This window comes from Aquarana catesbeiana, linkage group LG06 (assembly GCF_042186555.1).
Source record: "Aquarana catesbeiana isolate 2022-GZ linkage group LG06, ASM4218655v1, whole genome shotgun sequence".
Taxonomy (NCBI): domain Eukaryota; kingdom Metazoa; phylum Chordata; class Amphibia; order Anura; family Ranidae; genus Aquarana; species Aquarana catesbeiana.
Genome location: NC_133329.1, coordinates 166,293,740 through 166,318,429, shown reverse-complemented (window position 1 = coordinate 166,318,429; position 24,690 = coordinate 166,293,740).

The following is a 24,690-nucleotide window of genomic DNA, read 5'->3' as shown; positions in this document are numbered from 1 at the left end:
CATGTGTTCCTATTCTGATTATTAACTTGCATGCTGCTCCATGTGCTTTTCTTTACTGTTGTACAGTTTTAAATTGCTACTTTTATGTTCGTGTACACACTAATCGTTTGTAGGAAACATTGTTCGTAGGAAACATTGTTTGAAAATATATACAATGTATTTAGTTGATACAGGGTTTAAACAACATTTTGGTCTTGGTAATTTGTCTTATTAAAAGAAGTTTAGGACATTGTTGTCTAAAATGAATAGCAAACTTCATTCAGTGGAATGTAAGGAGAGGACACTCAGCAGCTGTTTACACATCTGGACTCAGGAGCACTAGTGTGGGACACCAGAGAACATTAGGGGATACCTATGTCTGGAGAAAAGAAGCAAGCCCCAAGGATATTGCGGATACAGGGAGAAGTAAATGAGGGTATACGCAAAAATAAAAAATAATATGTACATTTTATTGATACAAAAGTAGTAATAAACAATACAAAATTATCCTGTACAAAAAATCACCTAAAAACAATATACAATAAAGACTGCAGGAAATGAAACAGCCGCTGAGCTGGAAATGCACCACAGGTCAAAAACATAAAGTTCGACTAGTGGGACACATATACCAAAAAAGCCCAACATGTTTCGGAGAGCGCTTTTTATGCATATTTCCTTCTTCAGGGGTAAAGAGACAGACACACTGCTTCATTTCTATTAAGAGAAAAAACATATATAATAGATAATGTGTGTATTAGTATATATTAATAACAAACCAGTTGGTTTATGGCAGCAAAATGGTACATGTAAGATAAATAAAGGTAGTCTATACTTACATAACAGTATTTATATTTTTTACTTTACACACCAGCAGACAAAGTGTCGGGACTTGGATATTACTTGACCGTATTTTCAAAGTATATCCATGTTTGGAAAGAAAACACTCTCATGTGGTTAAAAAATGAAAGCTCACAAAATGGGAAAGGGAAATAGGATCACAGAAAGATAGTAACACAATAAGGAAAATATTAGAACTAGCCCATAGTTCGTCGGTGGATACCAATGTAGCCGAAATGAATTATAAAAGTTTGACCGGTTGGTACGTAACCCCAGACAAAGCCTGTAAATACCAAAGGGACAAAACATCAGAATGTTGGAGGGGGTGTAAGGGGGTGGGTACAATGGCCCACCTGTGGTGGGATTGCCCTAAAATTAAAGGATATTGGGGAAAAATTCTAAGGTTCATTAAAGAAATAATTAAAATAGAAGTAAAGGCAGACCCTTGGATAGTATTACACCATGGAATAGAGGGAGAGGTAAAAACATACAAAGAATCCTTGGTGCCACACTTGCTAAATGCGGCTAAAAAACTGATTCCTAAAAAATGGCAGACAGCAGAGAGCCCATTAATTTGGGAGTGGATCGACGCAGTAGAAGGTATTCGTTACATGGAGGAAGGGAGTTATGGGAGAGATGGTGGTAGAGAGGAGGTAAAAAATAAATGGGAGTGTTGGAAGGAATTAAAAAAAACTTGGAGCTTTGCTGAAGGACTGAGAACTTGATCTGAAGCAGGGAAAGAAACATATCTATTGTGCACAGATGTCGGGGTGGGTGGGACGTGGGGGGAGGGGGGAAATGGGGGGGACTGGTATAGGCACTTGGGGAGTATGATGTGAAAGGAGGCAAAAGACCTCTAGTATGAATCTTTTCAATAATTTTTTGTATACGCATGAATAAAGCTACAATTATGTGAAAACGAGAAGGGAAATGGATGAAACTGTGAAGGTGAATTAAGTCTCTCAAAGGGCTCGCTAAAATGGCTAAAAAAAAAAAAAAAAACAAGAAAAATGAAAGCTGAAAAATCCGAACTATATCGGTGTGACTGGGATTGGTGGATGCACCCAGACGGTCCAACAATGCTCACGGGGATATCCCTAATGGATGGGGACAAACACCTAATAAAAAGATAGTGGATAGTAATGAGACTGCATGCACTGAAGATATGGGGTTAAGTGAGCCAAAAAAGGCATCACTACCCCAGAGTAAAAATATTGATAATGGTGCAGGGAATAGATAATAATAAGTAGTGTTCAATACCTGTGGTAAGCATGTTGGTCAGTGTCCACAAGGATCCCCGGCGTTTCCTGGCTGTGTAGCAATAGCTGCTCACACAGTCAGGCATATATACGCCCAGGGATCGAAAGCAGGCCAATCGGGGCCATATTATTTAGATAGCAGGAGGAGGGAAAGAGAGAGACAGACAGACACAGGTGTTGCGGATCGTCAACCGACGTCTCCCCATATCACCTGTGCTGCTGAATCCAGACCCCCGTTCGTGCCCAATGGGAATCCTCCGGCCGATGCGATGACGTCCGACGTCGACACGGCCGCCGGCATGGAAGTGGGCGGATGCACTGGACAGAAGGAAGTCCAGTGCGCAACTGCAGAAAACAACTGTCTCCACAGGTGTACTCACCCAAGACACCCCCATAGAGGGGGTGAAACTGCCCCAAGGTGGCACACAAAGCTCACCACCATGGGGCCCCCCATGCCGGGGAGCCTCGGTGGACCATCAAGAGCACCAACAAAACCCCAGAAAAAATTGAAAAATATTTTAATACGGTTGTAAGCGATCCAGTCCATCGGCTGTTGTCTAGACGATTGAAATAAATTCCAGTCATCTATTTGGGGAAAAAACAATGATTACCATACAGCAAATGCAGGTTTCCAATACATTACAGGCATACCCCACTTTTAAGTACACAATGGGGTTTTTTTTACTAAAGCTGGAAAGTGCAAAATCAGGCTCCCTTCTGCATAGAAACCAATGAGCTTCTAACCCCAGCTTGTTCAATTAAGCTTTTGTAATAAAACCTGGAAGCTCATTGGTTTCTATGCAGAAGTGAGTCTGATTTTGAACTTTCCAGCTTTAGTAAATAAACCCCATTGTGTACTTAAAAGTGGGGTATGCCTGTACTGGACATTGTCAAATAATAGGCCTGCGAGCATATACAGTATGAATAAAGCAATTAGCAAATATTACATGTACACATAACATCACATTGTGCTAATAAATTTGGAGAGGGGAAGGGGACAAGGAAAAGGAAAGGGGTATGATGCAGGAAAATATGATAACAGAGAAAGAAGATTGTTGTTAATAGATTGCCTGAATTTATTGATCTTTATCGTCAAGGCCTGATATGAAACCAGGTAAAAAGGGTTTAAGATTAAAAGCCTTGTGGAGGCCGGGGGGCACCATGGCATTAAGGTTGAATATCCACCTAAGCCCTCGTTGTAGGAGGAGTTTGTCAAGGTCTCCTCCCCTAGAGCTAGGGTGTATTCTGTCCAGAACCAAAACTCTAATCCTGGGACAAGTGCCATTGTGAGCAAGTCGGATGTGTCTGCCTAAAGGTACATCTGGGTCACTCATCTGCATAGCTTTGATGTGGCGGTAAAGTCTTTGCCAAAGTTTCTGTATGGTTTTACCCACATAGAAGCAATTGCAGCTGCATATTATTAAATAGACAACTGCATTTGCCTGACAATTAGAGAAATGTCTGGGCGTAAATCGCATTCCATTAGGTAAGTAAATGTTTCTTCTGTGGTCCATGTATTTGCAATACGCACATGAGCTACAGGGAAATGTTCCCATTGTTTTACACGGATCTCCCCTCCCCAACCTCTGAAATTCACTTTTGACTAGTAGATCATTTAGGGATGTAGCATGTCTATATGTGATGGTTGGAGCCGGGGGCACATAAGGTCCCACCATGGGGTCTGATGTCAAAAGGTGCCAGTACTTCCTGCAGATCTGTGTGATAGATGTGTGATCACTAGAATAAGTGGTAATGATTCGGCTATGAGTCTCTGAGGGTTTCTTTTTAGTGGTCAACAAGTCATGTCTATTTTTGTTTTCTGCACGCTTAAAGGCCTTTTCAAGGCATTTGTGGCTGTATCCTCTTTCCAAGAGGCGTCTCTTGAGGTTATCGTGAGGTTACCTCACGCTTGAAATCTGAATGGTTGGAGCAGTTGCGCTTGATTCGTAAGTATTGTCCATATGGTATGGATTCAACCAAGGGTCTGGGATGGAAACTAGAGGAGTGAAGAATAGTGTTACCTGCAGTAGTTTTCCTGTACAGTTTGTAAAATAACATATTCGTATCACTCTTAAATATTTCAACATCCAAAAATGTAATTTTGGATGGATCAGAGATCATAGTAAAATTTAAATTGAAATCATTTGTATTTAATGCTGTTGAACATTCGTCCAATAACTTGGACGATCCATCCCATACAATGAAGATGTCATCTATGTACCTGTGCCACATAACGATGTGGCACAGGTACATAGAGAGATCCTCATCGCTGAAAATGCAACGCTCCCATTCCCCTAGGTACAGATTGGCGTAGCCAGGGGCACAACAGGTGCCCATGGCTACGCCCTGTACCTGGAGGAACAATCGATCGTCAAATGAAAAAACATTGTGTCTCAAAACATAGTCTAGAGAGAGAAGTATAAAGTCATTAAAAGAACTTTCATGATGACTGGTTTGTGATAGGATTTTTTGTACTCATGCAAGTCCTTTTGAATGGGGTATAGAACTATAAAGTGCTTCTACGTCAATACTGGCAAGAATACACCCTCCAGGGACCTGCACACCCTCGATAATCTATAGTAAGTGAATAGTGTCACGTACATATGAGGGTATGGAGAGGACGAAAGGTCTAATGTGTTCGTCCACTGGGCATGATAGGTTTTCGGTGATCGAACCATTGCCAGAAATTATTGGTCTCCCTGGAGGATCACTAGTGTGTTTGTGGATCTTAGGGAGAGCGTAAAAAGTAGCAAGCCTAGGATGGGGAGTACAAATAAATTCAAAAGTTTGTTTAGAAATGACTTGTTTTGAAATGCCTCATCTACTAAAGCATAGAATTTATTATTGAATGCCTGAACGACATCAGATCCAACTGGGCGGTACCAATCACAGTTGGTCAAAATTTTCATGTACATAAGGCTATATTGGTCATTGTCCATTAGGACTATGTTTCCCCCTTTATCTGATGCCTTGATGGTGATTTCATGGAGACTAGATAAGTTCCTAAGGGCAACCTTTTCATTGGGGGTTAGATTCTCTGCTATAAAAGATTTAGATTTAAGATTTCTGATTTCTTGGCAGGTCATTTTTAAAAAAGTAGATACGCCCTGGTTGGAACTGGGTGCAGGATATATTGAGGATGGTTTTTTAAGAGAGGATACTGGCACCTTTTGATATCAGACCCCATGGTGGGACCTTATGTGCCCCCGGCTCCAACCATCACATATAGATGTGCTACATCCTTAAATGATCTACTAGTCAAAAGTGAATTTCAGAGGTTGGGGAGGGGAGATCCGTGTAAAACAATGGCAACATTTCCCTGTAGCTCATGTGCGTATTGCAAATACATGGACCACAGAAGAAACATTTACTTAATGGAATGCGATTTACGCCCAAACATTTCTCTAATTGTCAGACAAATGCAGTTGTCTATTTAATAATATGCAGCTGCAATTGCTTCTATGTGGGTAAAACCATACAGAAACTTTGGCAAAGACTTTGCCGCCACATCAAAGCTATGCAGACGAGTGACCCAGATGTAGCTTTAGGCAGACACGTCCGACTTGCTCACAATGGCACTTGCCCCAGGATTAGAGTTTTGGTTCTGGACAGAATACACCCTAGCTCTAGGGGAGGAGACCTTGACAAACTCCTCCTACAACGAGGGCTTAGGTGGATATTCAACCTTAATGCCTTCCCCTCTCCAAATGTATTAGCGCAATGTGATGTTATGTGTACATGTAATATTTGCTAATTGCTTTATTCATACTGTATATGCTCGCAGGCCTATTATTTGACAATGTCCAGTAATGTATTGGAAACCTGCATTTGCCGTATGGTAATCATTGTTTTTTCCCCAAATAGATGACTGGAATTTTATTTCAATCGTCTAGGCAACTGCCGATGGACTGGATCGCTTACAACCGTATTAAAATATTTTTCAATTTTTTCCGGGGTTTTGTTGGTGCCCTTGATGGTCCACTGAGGCTCCCTGGCTAGGGGGGCCCCATGGTGGTGAGCTTTGTGTGCTGACTTGGGGCAGTTTTGCCCCTTCTATGGGGGTGTCTTGGGCGAGTACACCTGTGAAGACAGTTGTTTTCTGCAGTTGCGCACTGGACTTCCTTCTGTCCAGTGCATCCGCCCACTTCCATGCCGGCGGCCGTGTCGACGTCGGACGTCATCGCATCGGCCGGAGGATTCCCATTGGGCACGAACGGGGGTCTGGATTCAGCAGCACAGGTGATATGGGGAGACGTCGGTTGACGATCCCCAGCACCTTGTGGACACTGACCGACATGCTTACCGCAGGTATTGAACACTACTTATTATTATCTATTCCCTGCACCATTATCAGTATTTTTACTCTGGGTTAGTGATGCCTTTTTTGGCTCACTTAACCCCATATCTTCAGTGCATGCAGTCTCATTACTATCCACTATCTTTTTATTAGGTGTTCGTCCCCATCCATTAGGGATATCCCCGTAAGCATCCACCAATCCCAGTCACATCGATATAGTTCGGATTTTTCAGCTTTCATTTTTCAACCATATGAGAGTGTTTTCTTTCCAAACACGGATATACTTTGAAAATACGGTCAAGTAATATCCAAGTCCCGACGCTTTGTCTGCTGGTGTGTAAAGTAAAAATATAAATACTGTTATGTAAGTATAGACTACCTTTATTTATCTTACATGTACCATTTTGCTGCCATAAACCAACTGGTTTGTTATTAATATAATCTAATACACACATTATCTATTATATATGTTTTTTCTCTTAATAGAAATGAAGCAGCGTGTCTGTCTTTTTACCCCTGAAGAAGGAAATATACATAAAAATCGCTCTCCAAAACATGTTGGGTTTTTTGGTATATATGTCCCACTAGTCGAACTTTATGTTTTTGACCTGTGGTGCATTTCCAGCTCAGCGGCTGTTTCATTTCCTGCAGTCTTTATTGTATATTGTTTTTAGGTGATTTTTGTACAGGATAATTTTGTATTGTTTATTACTACTTTTGTATCAATAAAATTTACATATTATTTTTTATCTATGGGTATACCCTCATTTACTTCTCCCTGTATCCGCAATATCCTTGGGGCTTGCTTCTTTTCTCCAGACATTGTTGTTTAGGATGTGACACAGGGTGTTGGGTTCCCCATATATCTCTGGTTGGTCTCCACTTCTCCCTTTTTTCTTCTAGGGGATACTTAAGGTGTCTCCATCTGCGAAACTTGGCTAAAAAAGTTAAATATTGCAGTTTGTTTAAAAGGGAATTTTAATCATGTCTTCAACTTGGATCTCTTCCCAAACAGACAATTGTACACCACTTTTAAGCAATGTTTCATATTCCTATTTCTGGACTCAAATATCTGTGGCTAAGTATACCTTTCATTTTATTCTCATAGGGGAGAAAAGACTCAGACAGCAGGATCCCAGAGACCCCCGACCTCAACAGCCTGAATGGCAACTAAACCCCAGCCCCCCCGAGGATGTGGGCAACATGGGTATCCCATCAGGTGAGTGTCTGACACCCCAGCTTCAGGTAACCTATGTATGCCTGCATATTTCTAAATGCATGTTTTTTCATCAATTTTAGGTGATGTGCTGGTTGTGGAAGGGGAAGTGGCGGAAACATTTCCTTGTGCCAGCACCCCCCAGAGGATGTGCAGGAAGGAGAGGTAGAGGAAGTGGGCGAGATGTGCACCCCACCAGGTGAGTGTCTGACATCCCCGCTTCAGGTAATCTATTTATGCCTGCATAGTTCTAAATACATGTTTTTTCATCAATTTTAGGTGATGTGCTGGTTCTGGAAGGGGAAGTATTTACGGACAGCGCCCAAAGATTGATTGGCCAGATCATGGCCTGGAATGGGGATATTGATGCTTTGCGCAATACTATTGACATCATGCGTAGTCGGCTGGACAATATGCAGTAGGAAATGAAGAACATGTTCGATGTTTTGGGGAGAATCTAATGCTTTTTTCCCAAAAAAACATCGATCATGTTCTTCATTTCCTTTTTTGCTGACCCCCTTCTGGGCTTTGACTTTTAAAAAAAAATTAAAAGCCAAATTTTGTAATAAAGCCTGTTTGTAAAAAAAAATGCCTGTTTGTAAAATAAATAAATAAATAAATGCCTGTTTGTAAAAAAAAAAAAAAAATATGCCTGTTTGTAAAAACAAAAAAACCCAAACAAAATTATGCCTGTTTGTAAAAAAACAAAAACAAAAAAAAACAAAAAAAATGCCTGTTTGTAAAAAAAAATAAAATAAAAACATATTGTTAAAAAAAATATATATTTTCTAAAAAAAAATTTATAAACTCATATGTGAATGTGCACAGATTAAAAAGTTTGCTAATCAACAACGTGTGGCTTCTTCTTTCAATGATCAATACCAGTTTTGTAAGTTATTTGGTATTTACTGTAACAATGGGGCTTATTTACTAAATGAAAATACACTTGGCACTACAAGTGCACTAGGAGAACCTAGGAGACGGCCAAAAAGAAATGCAAGCAATAAATACATTTCTAGATTTTATCTGATCATTATTTTTTATTCATAAAAATTAGACATTGTCTTGCATTGCAATGGCCCCTACCCGTAAAAAAAATTAACATATTTATCCCAAATTTCACGGGCGCTTTGGGGGGCCAAGCCAGTACGGCCAGTATCCAGGCCCGTTAGAGGATTCTCTGTAAGTCCAGCCTCAGGCCCAAGTGATGCAAGATAATTTCTTGAATTTTTGCGTAAAAAATGGTGCAGGATGCAGCATGCTAGGACAATGTGATTAAGTTTGTAGTCCACCATGTGGATTGCTGTCTGAAACAGGTAGAACCGGCTGGCCATTCTCCCAAAGGCATTCTCCACAACTCTTCTCGCTCTAACCAGCTGGTAGTTAAAAACCCTCCACTCCGGGGTGTCAGGTGCTCGCCCAGACATCTGCAATGAAGACAAAGGGGAGTCCTTCCACGTTATCCACATCAGGTGGCAATCCCAGGCCACCACTCTGGAGACGCTAATTAATGAGTATGGCCTCAAATTGAAAACTAGTATCCAACAGGTACAAGTACCATCATCCAGATTAGAATTGAAAGAATGAGGGAGTGGGGGTGCGAGGGCAATTGCTGCTACTGACCTACGCACGTCCACGCCTGAAAAATGGTTTTGGACTATCTTGGTACTTGATAATTAATAATAATTGATTGATCATAAAAAAATATAATAAGGGAGGGCGCATGCGCGGCAGCGTCCAAGATGGCCACTTAGACCGGGAGCTCCGCGCCACTCTGACCTAACGCTGGCCACAGCGGCAGTGTAAGCCCTCGTTTCGGCCCGGCTCTTGTCCCTGCTGCTTGGGGACACCTCCAGCCACACTTGGATGTCCTTCACTCCCTCCCGGCGGAAACTCATTACCGCGCTAAACGATTCTTTAGAGCGGCCCGGCCATCCCAAAATGACGACCGTCTCCTCACGAGGCCTGCCCTGTTTGTCAGAGTCAATTGCAGACCAGGATCAAGGGGCCCTTTCGTCCTCACAAGCATCTGATGCCACAGTGAGTACTCTCCCGGGGTTCCCCTCACCAGCATCCACTGACCCTCTGTTAAGGAGGACATTTGGAGGGGCAACTCTCACCCCTCAGCAGGATCTGCCTCACAGCCCGGACCCTTGGGATATACAGGCCAGGGATCTCCCTCCCTCCCCTACTGATTTCCCCTCAATGATGGCTGCTTTCTCCCAGATGCTCTCAAAAGGCCTATCCCACACAGCTGCACAGATCACTGCTTCCATACACGCAGATATGCAGCAGGTTGGCGCTAGAATTGAAGTGATCGAGCAAAAATCTGATCAGGCTATCCTGAGAATTAACCAAAATACTTCCAGAATCCAGGATCTCCAGGACCAACTGGAATCTGCTACCTCCAAAATAGATGACCTCAAGAACAGGTCGAGACGTTACAACTTCCGTCTCAGGGGGCTCCCCGAAACCATCAAAGATACCCAAATGGCAGTCCAGGACTTTATCAAAAGTTTAATCCCTAACATTCCAGCCCATCGCTTGGAGCTTGACAGAGCCCATAGGGCGCTACAACCACCTCGATCTGATGGTCTGCCACGAGACATCATCGTGATACCGCATTTCTATGTAGTTAAGGAAGAAGTGATGAAACTCTCCAGGTCAGCGGAGAAACTGATGTTCCAAGGTCACCAGGTCCAAGTCTTCGCTGATATTTCCCTATATACCGTTCAAAAACGAAGGGCCCTGAAACCGCTACTACAAGTCCTGGCGGGCAAAGAGATCACCTACAGATGGGCCTTCCCGCTGAGATTGAACTTCTCATACCGCAACAAACCATACAGTTTTTCAACATTCCAAGACGGGGAACAACTTCTCCTTCAGCTGGGTCTGATCACTCAGGAAGTTCCACAGTCTTCTGCCTCTCGAGGAGCATCGTCTGTCAAAAGAACATCCCCCCACCAGCCCAGTGTCGCCAGTGTGGCAGAAACAGCTTCCCAAGTGATCGAAAGAATCCTTTCCTCCATGTATCTTCAGACTCTGTTTTTGGGCCTCCCTTAGGTCCGTGTTGACGTCTGACCTGATACCAGTACTTTTGGTGACTTTCCTCATCTGAGTTCTCCCCAGGACTTCCTTTTAGATCCCTACGGGTCCAGGTTTTCCGGGGAAAATGTTTTACTGTTCCAATTTTAATATTTTTTTTTTCTTTTCTTTTCCTTTCCCCAACTACTCAAAGCTTTTTGATCATTACTACTGTGTGATAGCAGGGCTTACACTGCATTGTTTATATACTGCCACAGTTTCAATCAGAGGCGCGCGTTGACCGGAGTGGTCGTAGTGCGCCTCCCTCTGGCTCCGATAGCTGAACTCTAGTTCACTCATCTGTCGGACCCAGATTTTCTCGACCTTTGGGTCGCAGATTTTTTTTTCTTTTTTGTTCCGGGTACCGGCCCAGGCAGGGATGGGTCCCTCGCTGGTCCGTGGGGATTTGGGTAATGACTTTCAGATGCAATATCTAATGGTTTGTTTTTTCACTCCTCTCTGCCTCTCTTCCTCTTTGCTCCTCTCTACTTTCCTTTCTCCTTTCCTCTCCCCCACCCCTCCTCCTCTTCAGCTACAGGTTCTCGCTGGATCTCCCGTTTGCCGTAACACAGATCGCATCCGCCTTGCCACTGGGGTTGTCTCCTATCTGCTAGGGACAATTACGATGTCAGGTGAGACTTACAAATACTTAGTGTCACACACATTGCTTCCCCATGACTGATTCCACGCCGCTGACCGGGACACTTAAGATATTCTCCCACAATGTACAGGGCCTTAATTCCCCCGTAAAGAGATGCAAAATACTGCAACAGCTTCACACACTGAAGGCTGATGTAGTATTGCTCCAGGAGACTCATTTCCCAGCTTCCTATCAGCCCAAATTCCTTCACAAAAACTTCATGAACTTCCACCTAGCTAATGCTGACAACAAAACGAGAGGAGTGGCGTTCTGCTTCTCTAACAGAACTCACTTTGTGCACGCGAATACCATCAAGGATCCAGAGGGCCGTTACATTCTAGTGACAGGTACGACTAATGGCGAGGCCTACACGCTTGTCTCATACTATACTCCTAACACACATCAGGACCTCTTTTTTGACACCACACTGAAGGTACTAAAGCCGCATTTCGTTGGCACAGTAATATTGGGGGGAGACTCCAATACCCCATTTGACTTCTCCTCAGACAAATCAAACCCCCTGCAGCCCAAATCCAAACGGCCCCCTAAATGTAGCCTTCGGGTTGCGCAGGTAGTACAGTCTTTTGGCCTGATTGATATCTGGAGGGAAATGAACCCCCAAACTAGGGACTACACGCACTACTCGGTTCCTCACCACACCTTCTCTAGGATTGACCACATATTTGTCCCACCACACGTAATCCAGAGAGTAACCACCTCCAAAATATATGACACGCCACTATCCGACCACTCGATTATGTCTCTGTCGTTAAGGGGCGGGTCGGGAGTGAAGGGTCCCTTTCAATGGCGCCTCAATGAAACTCTCCTGAGCAACCCAACCCATTGCTCGATCCTAGACAAAGCTCTTTCCGACTACTTTAGTGAGAACGACACGGGGTCAGTTTCACCGGGTTGTCTTTGGGCAGCACACAAGGCGGTAATGAGGGGCAGGCTACTACAACTCTCCTCTCAACTTAAGAAGGAAAGCAGGGCAGAAGTTTTGCGACTCACAGCAGACTTCCGCTTGCTGAGTAAAGCCCACAAACAACACCCTACGCCGTATAACCTGACCAAACTTGACTCGGCTCGAGTAAAACTCAACCTCTCTCTTACTACTTCCATGGAGAAACACTTACATTGGTCCGGCGCGCGTTTTTATTACCAATCGGATAAGATAGGAGCTAAGTTGGCTGCCAAACTTAGCCCGAGGATCCATACCTCGGTATTTCCCAAAATTCATGCCTTGTCGGGCAATTTGATGCAAAATCCAACCATCATTATGAAATCATTCCATGATTTTTACTCACATCTTTATGAGAAAGTACCTCACACACATTGCAAGGCCAGAGAGCTGTTCCTCTGAGACATTAACCTACCTCACCTACAGCAAACACACCGTGATCTGCTAGACGCCCCCTTCTCCTCTGAGGAAATCTTAGATATCATTAAATCCTTGAAAACGAACTCTGCCCCGGGTCCGGACGGTTTTTCGGTATGTTATTATAAGAAGTTTGGCCCTCGTCTGGCTCCTTACATGGCCCGGTTCTTCAACTCCCTCCGGGATGGAGCCCCTCTCCCTAGTGATTTAAACTCGGCTTTTATCTAGGTCATACCTAAACAGGGCAAAGACCCAAGTGAGGTGAGCAGCTACCGTCCCATCTCGTTAATCAATAACGATCTCAAAATAATGACTAAAATACTAGCAAACAGGATGTCTAACTTTATTGCTAATTATATCCATAGGGACCAAGTGGGCTTCATCCCGGGGAGACAAGGCCCGGACCAGGTTCACAGAGCTATTGATTTGATTTCCCTTCTGCAGTCCCAGTGGGACGGCGGCCCTGCTCAAGAGGGCTTCTTGTTGTCGCTGGATCTGCAGAAGGCCTTTGATTCCGTGTCGTGGCCCTACCTTTTTGACATTCTAGAACGCTGGGGGTTTGGCGACGGTTTTCGCACAATTATTCACACATTATTTTCCTCACCCTCAGCTCAGGTGGGACTAATGGGCCATTACTCGGAACCCTTCAATATTCGTAGGGGAACTAGACAGGGTTGTCCCCTTTCACCCTTGATTTTCGCTATTGCGATCAAGACACTGGCTATAGCCATTAGATCGAACGAGAACATCAAGAGAGTGAAATGTGGTCCTGACATTCACAAATGTGCCTTATTTGCTGACGACATGCTCTTGTTCCTCATAGACCCTCTCATATCCACACCAAATGTCTTCAGACTTCTGAGAGACTTCGGAGTCGTCTCTGGTCTTCAGGTGAATGTGACTAAATCCATGGCCCTCAATGTTTCGGTCCCGGTGCATCTCATAGATCAACTCCAACAACACTTTCCCTTCACGTGGGCTGGTAACTCAATCCCCTATTTGGGTATCAAGCTGACGAAAAACATTGGAGACTTATATGCCGCTAACTACCCCCCCATGTTCCACTCTCTAGAGCTGGACCTACAGAAATGGTCGAGGGAAGGCCTGTCATGGTTGGATAGACTCAGCACAGTCAAAATGAATCTCCTGCCACGTCTTTTATACCTGTTCCGCTCACTCCCTATTCAGATTAAAAAATCTATCCTGTCCAAATTTCAATCCGGGGTGATTAGATTTGTCTGGGGGGACAGAGGTCATCGCTTTGCTAAAGAAATTTTGTTTAGGCTTAAGTCTCAAGGGGGCCTGGATCTACCAAATTTTTGGCTATACTACCAGGCAGCACAGCTAACACAGTTCTCAGCCATCTATACTAATATCTGCAGGCCCGATTGGATCTCCATTGAGAGACAAGCGGTACCGCATTTCACGCTCGACTTCTTAACATGGAGACCCCCCAAACATAGACCAGCTATCTTGGCACCCACCTTGACTCACTCCCTAGCCCTCTGCGACCAATTGCATAAACACGCCAACTTGATTTCCCCCTTAAGGCCTCTCTCGCACCTGTTTCACAATCCTGACTTCCCCCCTGGGATGAACATTCATGCATTTCATTGGTGGCTAAATAAAGGCCTTTTCTGGATAGGCCATTTCTTTACACCTAATGGCCCTATTTCATTGTACTGACATGGTGACCACTCCTAAGGCCACGATGTATGAGCTATGGTGTTCTTCGTCAGCCCCCCAAAAAGGTGGGATATCCATTATTTACGCTTCCCTGGTAGATAGGATGGACACCCCGGCATACGCTCGATCTTGGGAATCGGACCTGGACATTCAGTGGGATCCTGCTAAGTGGTTCCAAGCCTTCAGCAGATCATCTAAAGGTATCTTAAATATGGCCTTGATAGAGGCTAACATTAAAGTCTTTATTAAATGGTACTATGTCCCAGCCAGGCTCTCCAGGATATTCCCAGACTCCTCTCCCCTTTGTTACAGAGGTTGCGGTCATATTGGCACGATGCATCATATCTGGTGGACATGCCCCCGCATACAGGGTTACTGGCATAAATTCCTTCATATTCTAAGGAGAGTCTCTGGGACAGAAGTACCACAGGACCCCACATACATTCTACTGAATTGCAAAATACACAGCACTCCTAAAAATACATAACTTATCTTCTTTATGTGTTTGGGAGCCAAAGTCACTCTAGTGTAAGCCTGGAAAACCCCTTCGGTCTCCATTTTGGCCACCAAACGGAAGATTTCTTGGATAATGTCACAGGAACAAATAGTGGCTAAACTGCGTGACACGGTCCCATGCTTTAAAGGGATTTGGGAACCTTGGGCTAGGTATGTCGATATCTCCCTTTACCCGGGTCACCTACTAACGTAGGGGAGAGTTCAGTGAGACTACCACCCTTCTCCATATACCCCATCCCACCTCCCTCTCTCTGTCCTCATCTAGCTTCCTCTCTCCTCCTCATCTTTCTTCTCTCCTTTTTCTATTGATTCTCTATCCTCATCTTCCTTATGCTCGCCAACAGCAGATAACGGTTTTACAAGGCTAAAACATACACATTTGCTCTCACAGCTTGTTCTAAACTATTCATTTGGTGTCCCAGCCTGGGTGGCGCCAGTTACTCTCAGGTATCTATCCTGGACAATGTGACTGTCAGCTCCGTCCAGGGGGTTGCTTCGCCTGGGCATCTTCCCAACGGGAGCGCCTCCCTGGAGGAGCTGGCGGGAGATAGGGGGGCACCTCCTCTGGGAGGAACCCTGAAGCTCTCGCACTCCACAGTGTGTTCCCATTGGGGTGGAGTGATGATCTCAGGGGCCTTCCTGGGGGGAGTTCCCAGATTGAAATTCTTCTCAGGTTGTCTGTCCTCCTTGCGGGAATTAACACTTTATGGTTACGACAGTAAACACCCCAGGAATTTTGTTATACCTTGGTTCTATCATCCTTGTAAGTGATATGTTGTTCACTCAATGTATTTACCTCTCTTGGCTGCCTTAGTCATTGAGGAGTATTATATTGTATGTTATGTTAGTGTTACATTTTCATTGAAAAATTTCAATAAAAACATTGAACGAGAAAAAAATATATAAAGTTTAATGCATATAATACATAAATATACAAACAGTGTGTAATAAAAACAGCAGTTAGTATACACCGTAATTAACAAATTACTAATGGGTTCCCCCGTGAAGTTTCTGTTGGAGAGGGGTATACATAGGGTTCCTCAACCGGTTTTGCGGTAAAGAACCGCTTCTTCAGGAGGAGTGGTCTAAAAAACAATTGATATATTTACAATAACTTAAACAATGCAGCAAACAAATTTAAAACTAAATATTACATTCAGTAGTATAAGGGGAGAAGACCAGCTCACCAACTCAAACGGGACCAGTGAAACAGCAGGACCCAAACAATTCCCCCCCGGGGGACACGGAGGATTGTAATAACAGAATCTGGTTAAAGGATAATAAATATTAAGAGTTTGGAAACTAGACATGTTTTGAGGTGCACACCCAGTGAGTGGATAAGGGAATAACGTGAAGGTGGATACGTGTGAGGGAGAAGGGACAAGGGGGGTAAGGGGGAGGGGGGAAAAGGGATGGGGGGTGTCACGGAATGTCCCACACTCCGCTTGAGTGCTTCCGTCATATACCACTTCCTCCCAGTCTGTATACAGATATCAGATATTCCAACCTCTCTGAGCACAAAACAAGGCGACACTTGCTTGCTGCTACCATGAACTGTTTTATTTAGAATCAAAATTACAAGACTTTATATGCCGTTAGAACCTCCTCTAACAATACAACTGTAACCTAATTAACATAATTAACATGAGCTAATTAACTAAAAAATTTACCCAGACCAGATGACAGATTTGTGGGCACGAGCTTCACACAGTAGTATAAACACAATAGCTGGAGCTAATTACAATTAGCAATACAAACAACAATCTCCCCCCTCCTCAGCCTATTCATCAACAGTTCGGCTCCAGTCCTGGAGGCTAATGTGATCAGCTCACTCAATTAACAGGTTGAGTTCAGAATCAACCAAACCAATAATAGTCTCTACATACATCCTGGGAGATATTGTGGACAAATATTACTGTCCCATTTTAAGTATTTTAAGTAAGTCCAAGATATATTTTCTCACTCACCCTGTGCCAGGATGGCACAGGGTGACTTAGACATAAGATGTATTCTGAGTTGCACGGGCCCTCCCGTCACAGGGGGGTGGGGGGGGGGAAGGAGGAGAGGGGTAGGGAAGGAGGGGGAAAAAAAGGGGGGTGAGGGGAGAAAGGGTGGTGAGGGGTGGAAAGAGGGAGAAAGAAGAGAGCAGGGAGGAGAAGCGGGGAGAGAAGAGAGAGGAGGTGAGAGGGGAGGAGAGGAGAAAGGAGGAGAGGGAAGGATGGGGAGGAGAGTTGGTGGAAGGAAAAGGGGGGAGGGGGGAAGAAAGGGAGGGGGAACAAGGCCAGGAGAAAAAGAGGGAGGATGGGGGGAGGAGGCAAAGGGAAAAAGGGGGGCAAGGGTATGGGAAAGGAGGGGAGGAAAAAGAGAGGATGTGCAGGGGGGTGAAGGGGGAGAGGAAAGGGGGGAAGGAGAAGGGAAAAGGGGAGGGGAGGATGAGGAGAGAAGGGGGAGGGAGTGGGGAAAAAGGAAGGAGGGAAAGGGAAGAGAGGGCCGGGAAGAGAGGGAGGGGAGAGGGGAGGGGGAAAGGAGGGAAGAAGCAGTAGGCAAAAAAGGGGGGGAAAGGGGGAGGGGGAAGGAATAGAAGGGGGGAAAGGAAGAATGGAGGAAAGGGGGAGGGACCAGGGAAAAAGAGGGGGGTATGCCACACAGGTAACCACAAAACATCCTATCCATAAATAGATATATAAATTGGTATACAGTTTTGGAAAGATAACTCACCAGGCTGTTAGGCTGGCCACCAAAAATGCATGGGCTGAAGGTACTAGAACACGGTGTGTGATAATAACTATCAATTAGGAGTGACTCCCAGAATCAAACAGTTGCCACTTAATGTCTAGGGATATAGCGAAACAAGTGACACTTGAAGAGTAATATCCCAGAGTGGCACTGTAATCTGTAAGGTACAATAATAGTTGAAGTCAAAAACACTGAAGGTAGGGGCCAGAGAGGGTGAGAGAGGCAGAGGGAGGGGAAGGAGACGACGGAAACAGGGAATGTAGGGAGGGAGAAAGCACATCCCGAACTTCTCTCAAAGCACACCTACCTTCAGAAGTGACATGCACCGTGACAGCTCAGCAAATAGAGTCCGTTAGTGCTCACACAGTGGTCCGGCATAGACCACTGTCTGAGCTCCCTAACCCTGCCGGCGTCAGATAAAGCCACCGTGGGCGGTGTCTGACGTCACAGGGTCTGTTTACCCGCACTGCGCAGGTGCACGGTTCCGTGCTACTGCGCAAGTTTGCGCCGATTCAGCCTGTGGACCGGAGGGTCCAGGCAGATACAGTGCAAGCAGAGATGGGATCCATCCTGCCAGGATAAACACATGTCCGCTGGGGGGAGAAGGGACAAGGATATCCGCAGAGCCTGATAACCGATCAGAAGATGGGAACAGCGGGTCTTCCTTACAGCAAAACATTAGAATGCAAGATAGAAACAACATACTAATTAGGGGTTATGAATAATATATGAATATATGGACTTCTGGGAATATAGAGCCCAGTAGACATGTGCACAACAAAAAATTTTGTTTAGTTTAATGTTGTTTCGTCTCATTTCCGTGGATTCGTAATGATTCGTAATACGCGAGGGTTCATATTTGGACTTGTTCGTATTTTCGTGACAGTTGTATTTTCGTTAAACTTTAAAGGATAAATAATTCGTAATTCCTTTAGTCTAGCAATTCTTAATTTCATAAGACGCGGTTCGATTCGGAGTCGTTCGTATTTTCGTTGTTTCTGAATGATTCGTAATTCTGTCTAATTTTCTTTTATTCGAAATTCATAATTTTGTTAGATAATAATTTTTGTTTATTCGGTACACTTCTCGGAATTTAGTAATTGTTACTTTTGTGAGGTTGCCTTTCCCGTTGATTTATAGTTTCGTAACATTGTTTTGTTTTCGTTGTCTACTAGCGTGCTACTAGCGTGCTTCGAATGGATTTGTACATTCGTAAATACATTGCGTCATTTGTAATGTTTCGCAATCTCGTATTTTAGTTTTGTTTTCAACACGCAGCTAGCCAGCTAAAGCCTCTGCCCCTGTACGCCCTTCTGAGAGGGTGTACTGTACATTGGTGTGGTGAGGTGTGGGAGCTGGGAGGAGCAGAGAGCAGAGAGTGAGATAGTTGTTTTTGTAGTTGTTTTTGTGTGGTTTGGTAGTTTTGTTGTTGCAATTAGAATGTCTGGGAGTGAGAATGGACGTGTGAGTCTTGTGAGTGAGAATGTTGGGGTTAGTGAGTGTGTCGGTATGAGAGTTGTTGCCGTGACTGCAAGTGGAGGGGAGCGGAGGAGTGGAGGAGGGGACTCAGGGGAGAGGAGTGGAGGGGAGCAGAGGAGTGGAGGAGGGGACTCAGGGGAGAGGAGTGGAGGGGAGCTGAGGAGTGGAGGGGAGCGGAGGAGTGGAGGAGGGGACTCATGGGAGAGGAGGCGTGGAGGGGACAGGAGGCGTGTAGGGGAGGAGAGGCGTGGAGGAGAGGGAAGGCATGGAGGTAAGGGGAGGCGAGGTGGGGAAGAGAGGCCTGGAGGGGAGGAGAGAAGAGGAGGGGACAGGAGGCGTAGAGGGAAAAAGAGGCATGGAGAAGAGGCGTGGAGGGGAGAGGTGTAGAGGGGAGGAGAGGCATAGAGGGGAGAGTATTGTTGAGGAGAGGAGGAGTGGAGGGGAGGAGAGACATGGAGGGGAGAGTATTGTTGGGGAGAGGAGGAGTGGAGGGGAGAGGAGTGGAGGTGAACGGAGGCGTGTAGTGGAGCCAAGGCCTGGAAGAGAGTGTGGAGGTGGAGTGGAGCGGAAGCATGGCCAAAAACGGAGACATGTGTCCCCCACTACATCAGAGAGTGCGGACTCAGACATGCAGCAACCCCACCAAAGCAAGAGACAAAGATCAAGGGGGCCTGTATTTACCCAAGAGGAGAATGCTGCATTGGTTGCTGCAGTTCTAATAGAAAAAGTGGCACTCTTCTGCCAAACCGTGCCAACATCCAAGAAGGCAGCAGGCTGGGGACGAGTCCGGGACTCCGTGAATGCGGTCTCCAAGTTTCACAGGCCCACCACTGGCAGCAGACACAGGTAATTATTCCAATATTCTTTCACTCTTAGAGCACACATTTGTAAAAAATACACAGTGTAATAGTCAATAAAAAGTAACAGTTCTAATTTACAAAACTATTTATTTGGCACAGCCACATACAGAAGAGAACATTAACATACATGGAAATATTGTAACGTATAAAACCATCACTGTGTGAAACAGGTTGCTTTTCAAAAAAATAAATCAGTTTGGTTTCTAATTTATGTAACTAATAATGTTTATTTTTCATGTGCAGATTCTATGATTGTCGGGCGGCAGTCATCAAAAAGATGAAGAAGTGTCTACGGGGAGAGCATATTAGGGGAAAGCCTGTTGAGTTCCTAGAGTAGGAGGCAAAGCTGAGAGATGGCCTTGGCTTTCTGGCAGAGGATGTCCCTGGAGTCAGCAGCAGGGGTCCACATCAAAGAGCTGGTGGTGAGTAAAATGAAATATATCATTTTATATTGCAGTTATATGGTCGTTTCAAGCTCACTATTATTTTTTATGACTATGCATGTGAGACTTATGTTTTTCTTTACATACATGTTTTCCAGATTGAGCAACATCATCTGTAGAGCGATCAGCTCCAAGTCCATCCCATTGACATTCTGGTGAGTACCTAACACAAAGACAAAGGAGGTATAATGATAAACTTCTATTTAACATTTAAAGCAGGCATCACTAAATGGCGGACTGTGGGCCAGATGTGGACCAAGTCACTGTGCCATCTGGAACGCCACAGTCCAGCCATTTAGGTGGCGGTTCTGTCTGCCTCCCTCTGCCGCTGTCACTATCGCAGAGCTGCTCAAAATAACTTCACAAGTTAAACAGCAGGTGATTGGCGGCTATGCGGCCCTAGCAACCAATCGACTGCTGGTTAACTTCGGCACCTCCTGCTCCCACCCATTATTCAGTGCTGTTGTGTCTCTGGCTCTGTGTGCCCAAATAAGGTAGGATGGGGCAGCGCTGCAGGGGGATGTGAAAGTGTCAAACGTGCAGAGGCTGTGTAATGTGAAGGGGCCAAATATGCAGGGGGCTGCGTAATGTGAAGGGGGCCAAATATGCAGGGGGCTGTGTAATGTGAAGGGGGCCAGAGGTGCCGGGCTGTGATGTGAAGGAGGGTCGAGTTGCAGGGGGGTTAGGATGCAAAGGGGGAGGGCAGAGGACACAGGTGCTCAGGTGCTATGAAGGTGGGGGAGAAGATACCATTGTGAAGGGTGTTCAGATCAGAGCACTACTGTCAAGAGGAAACTAAAACAAGCATGGGATTGTGTAATAAAAGAGGGGGGTATACTATAGTATAGTATATGTAAAAGGCTATTCACAAAAATGTTAATTGGTCAATTTGCCAAGAAATATATAATCTCATCTGTTTTAACACATCAGCAACTTCAGATTAGATTTTACAGTTCCAGTGCAAATTAAATCGGTAGTAAACCACGGAAGAAAAAGAAAGAAACCTGCGAGACAATGGTATAATGTGCTAGTATGCATCGCATACTAGCACATTATGAAATACCTTAGAATGAGGCCCCAGCAGCCCAACCTGGCCAACGCTATGGGGGCTGACACGTTGCCTCGCCACCTCTTCCAGGTATCGACGCTGTGTGTGGCTGGAGGCGCGATGGGGTCTCTCCCACGCATGTGTGTGGGAGTCTTGTTTCCAACAAGGAGCTTTGATTTTTCTGAACCATCCGCCGGCCCTTCAGAGCGCATGCACCGCCGCTGACGTTAGCGGCTGCATTCGAGGTGGATATTTCCTAAACCGTACAGGTTTAGGGGATATTCATATTACCTACAGGTAAGCTTTATTATAGGATTACCTGTAGGTAAAAAAATGATAAAGTGGGGTATGCAATCCACTTTAATTCACCTTAGTGCACTTTTTTATGCTTTGATTATCAAATATGTTGTTGTCGTCCAACATATACCAGGCAAAAATAATAAATAAAGCTGTTGACTTTATCTTGAACATTACCTTGACTCTTGTCTTTTCTTCCGTCTTTAACAGAAAGCCCGATCCGTATCCCGGACTCTCCAGTAGCATCAACTGGCAGGAAGCAGCGGACCATTACGCCTCAGGGTAAGTAGTGTACATAATCTGGAAAGAAACAGGAGACACCTTCATTATCATTCATTGATGTCCATGATATTATATACACACAGGCATTATCATCTAATACACATTATTATTATTAAGGTCCATTTTCAAATCCATACACACATGACACCTCATACCTTCAGAACATGACTGTGAAGGGGAAAGTGTGATGTGAAGGGGGACTGAGGAAACTGAAGTAAGCATGGGATTGTGTAATAAAAGAGGGGGGTATAGTATAGTATATGTAAAAGGGTATTCACAAAAATGTTAATTGTTCAATTTGCCAAAAAATATAACATCTGTTTTAACACATTAGCAACTTAAGATTAGATTTTACAGTTCCAGTGCAAACGCGGGCTTCGGCGCTTCTGAGTGGCCGGAACCGCAATGAGGTCTCTCCCACGCATGCACGTGGGAGTCCTTTTACCGGTGAGGAGCTTTGATTTTTCTACAGGGTCTGGCAGACCTTCAGAGCGCATGCACCACTGCTGACCTCAGCGGCTGCATTTGAGGTGGATATCTCCTAAATGATATTCATTTTACCTACAGGTAAGCCTTATCACCTGTAGGGATAAAATAACAAAGTGGGGTATACAATCCACTTTAATTCACCTCAGTGCACTTTTTTGTGCATACAGAGTATTAGCTCGAAGCCCAAACAAAAAAAACAGCGTAGTGCTAGCATGATTAGGAGCACAGGGAAGCCGGGTAAGTCGGGATAAAAACATGTTGTCAGACAACATGGGGCTGCAGGGGATTGGGCAGACAGCGTGGAGGAGGGACTGCAAAAAGCCAGGAGTGTGGGTGACAAGGTGAAACCAGACATCCTGGGAGTACACGAGGAGGAGAAGCATTCCCGCCCGCCCTCCCTCCCTACATTGGCTTGGTTCGTTCTATGCTTACTTTTTTGTTGTATTGGTTGTTTTTGTTTATTTTACAGTGTACGTTCGGTTGGGTCTTTAGAGGTATTTTAAAATAACTTGCTGTGATCAGATGATTGGGACCCATCTAAGGTATGGGTCCCCGGTGGAATGCCAGTTATGGTGGATTAACTGGTAGTTACATTGGTGTATCTGCAGAATGTGGTTCGTCCCGAGTCGGTGCAGAGCGGTAGGAAAGGACCATGGAAGTAGTTTACACAGATACAAGGGAAACATTTTTGACACTTAGTGCCTCCAAGGATCGTCAACCAAAAGTTTTATGTATTTGTTTGTTAATATTGGTTTACATAATTGTTAATTTTAATAAAGGGGCCGAAAACAGACATTTTACTTCGATCTTTGTGTCAGTATATTTTTGGGCAATTATAGTTGGGGCAATAAGATGGGAATACAGTAATTTATGACACAAGGAGTCAGGATACATCTGGGGTACCTTTTATTTATAATGCTTTGATGTTGTAGTACAACTTATAACAGGCAAAAATAAATAGCACTGTTGACTTAACTTTATCTGGAACATTACCTTGTCTCTTTTCTTCGGTCTTTAACAGAAAGCCCCAGCCGTATCCCTCCAGCGTCATCTGGCAGAAAACAGCGGCCCAATACTCCTCAGGGTAAGTACACAAGCTGCCAATATAAAGAAACAGGACACACCATAATCATCTACACATTACACACAGTCATTATTATCCCCTTCCCGCCGAGCGTATGCAGATGTGCAGCCTCGGCTTTCAGGGGTTATACCGGGAAGATGCCCGCAGCTGCAGGCATCATCCCATTACCGTTTTGTAGAGCGGGCGATTGGCTATCCAAGTATAACAACTGATGTGGCTAAAAGCCGCTCGGCTGTTATACCGGAGGAGCGGGAGGGGACACCCCCCCTCCTGCCGCCTCCTGCCGCTCTTACCGGGCCTGATCACCAATCCACCACCTCGGCTACTGCCGGCTGCTGACAGTCTGTAACGAAGCTGTGAGCGGCTTCGTTCCAGCCTTCCAATTGTAAATGCGGAAGCAACGTCATGACGTCACTTCCCGTCTACTCGGCTGCCAGTGGCGCCTGTTTTAAAAAAATATACAGTATTCAGAATTGCCGAAAATGGCGATCTGAATACTGTGAAGTGCAAAGGAGGGATCGGGGGTCTTTTAGACCCCCGATCCCTCCATAAAGAGTACCTGGCTGTCACCACCTATTACTGTCACAAGGGATGTTTACATTCCTTGTGACAGCAATAAAAGTCATCCAAAATTTTTTTTTTTAAAACACAATTTCTAAATATAAAAATATATTACAAAAAAAGCACCCCTTGTCCCCGCGAGCTTGCGCACCAAAAAACGCATACGGAAGTTGCGCCCGCACATGTAAATGGTGTTCAAATCACACATGTGAGGTATCACCGCGATCGTCAGAGCGAGATAAATAATTCTAGCACTAGACCTCCTCTGTAACTCTAACCTGGTAAAAATTAAACCGTCGCCTATGGAGATTTTTAGGTACCGTAGTTTGTCACCATTCCACAAGTGCGTGCAATTATAAAGCATGACATGTTTGGTATTTATTTACTTGGCGTAACATCATCTTTCACATTATACAAAAAAATTAGGCTAACTTTATTGTTTTTTAATTTTTTTAATTCATGAAAGTGTTCCTTTTCCCAAAAATGTTGTGTTTAAAAAACCGCTGCACAAATACCGTG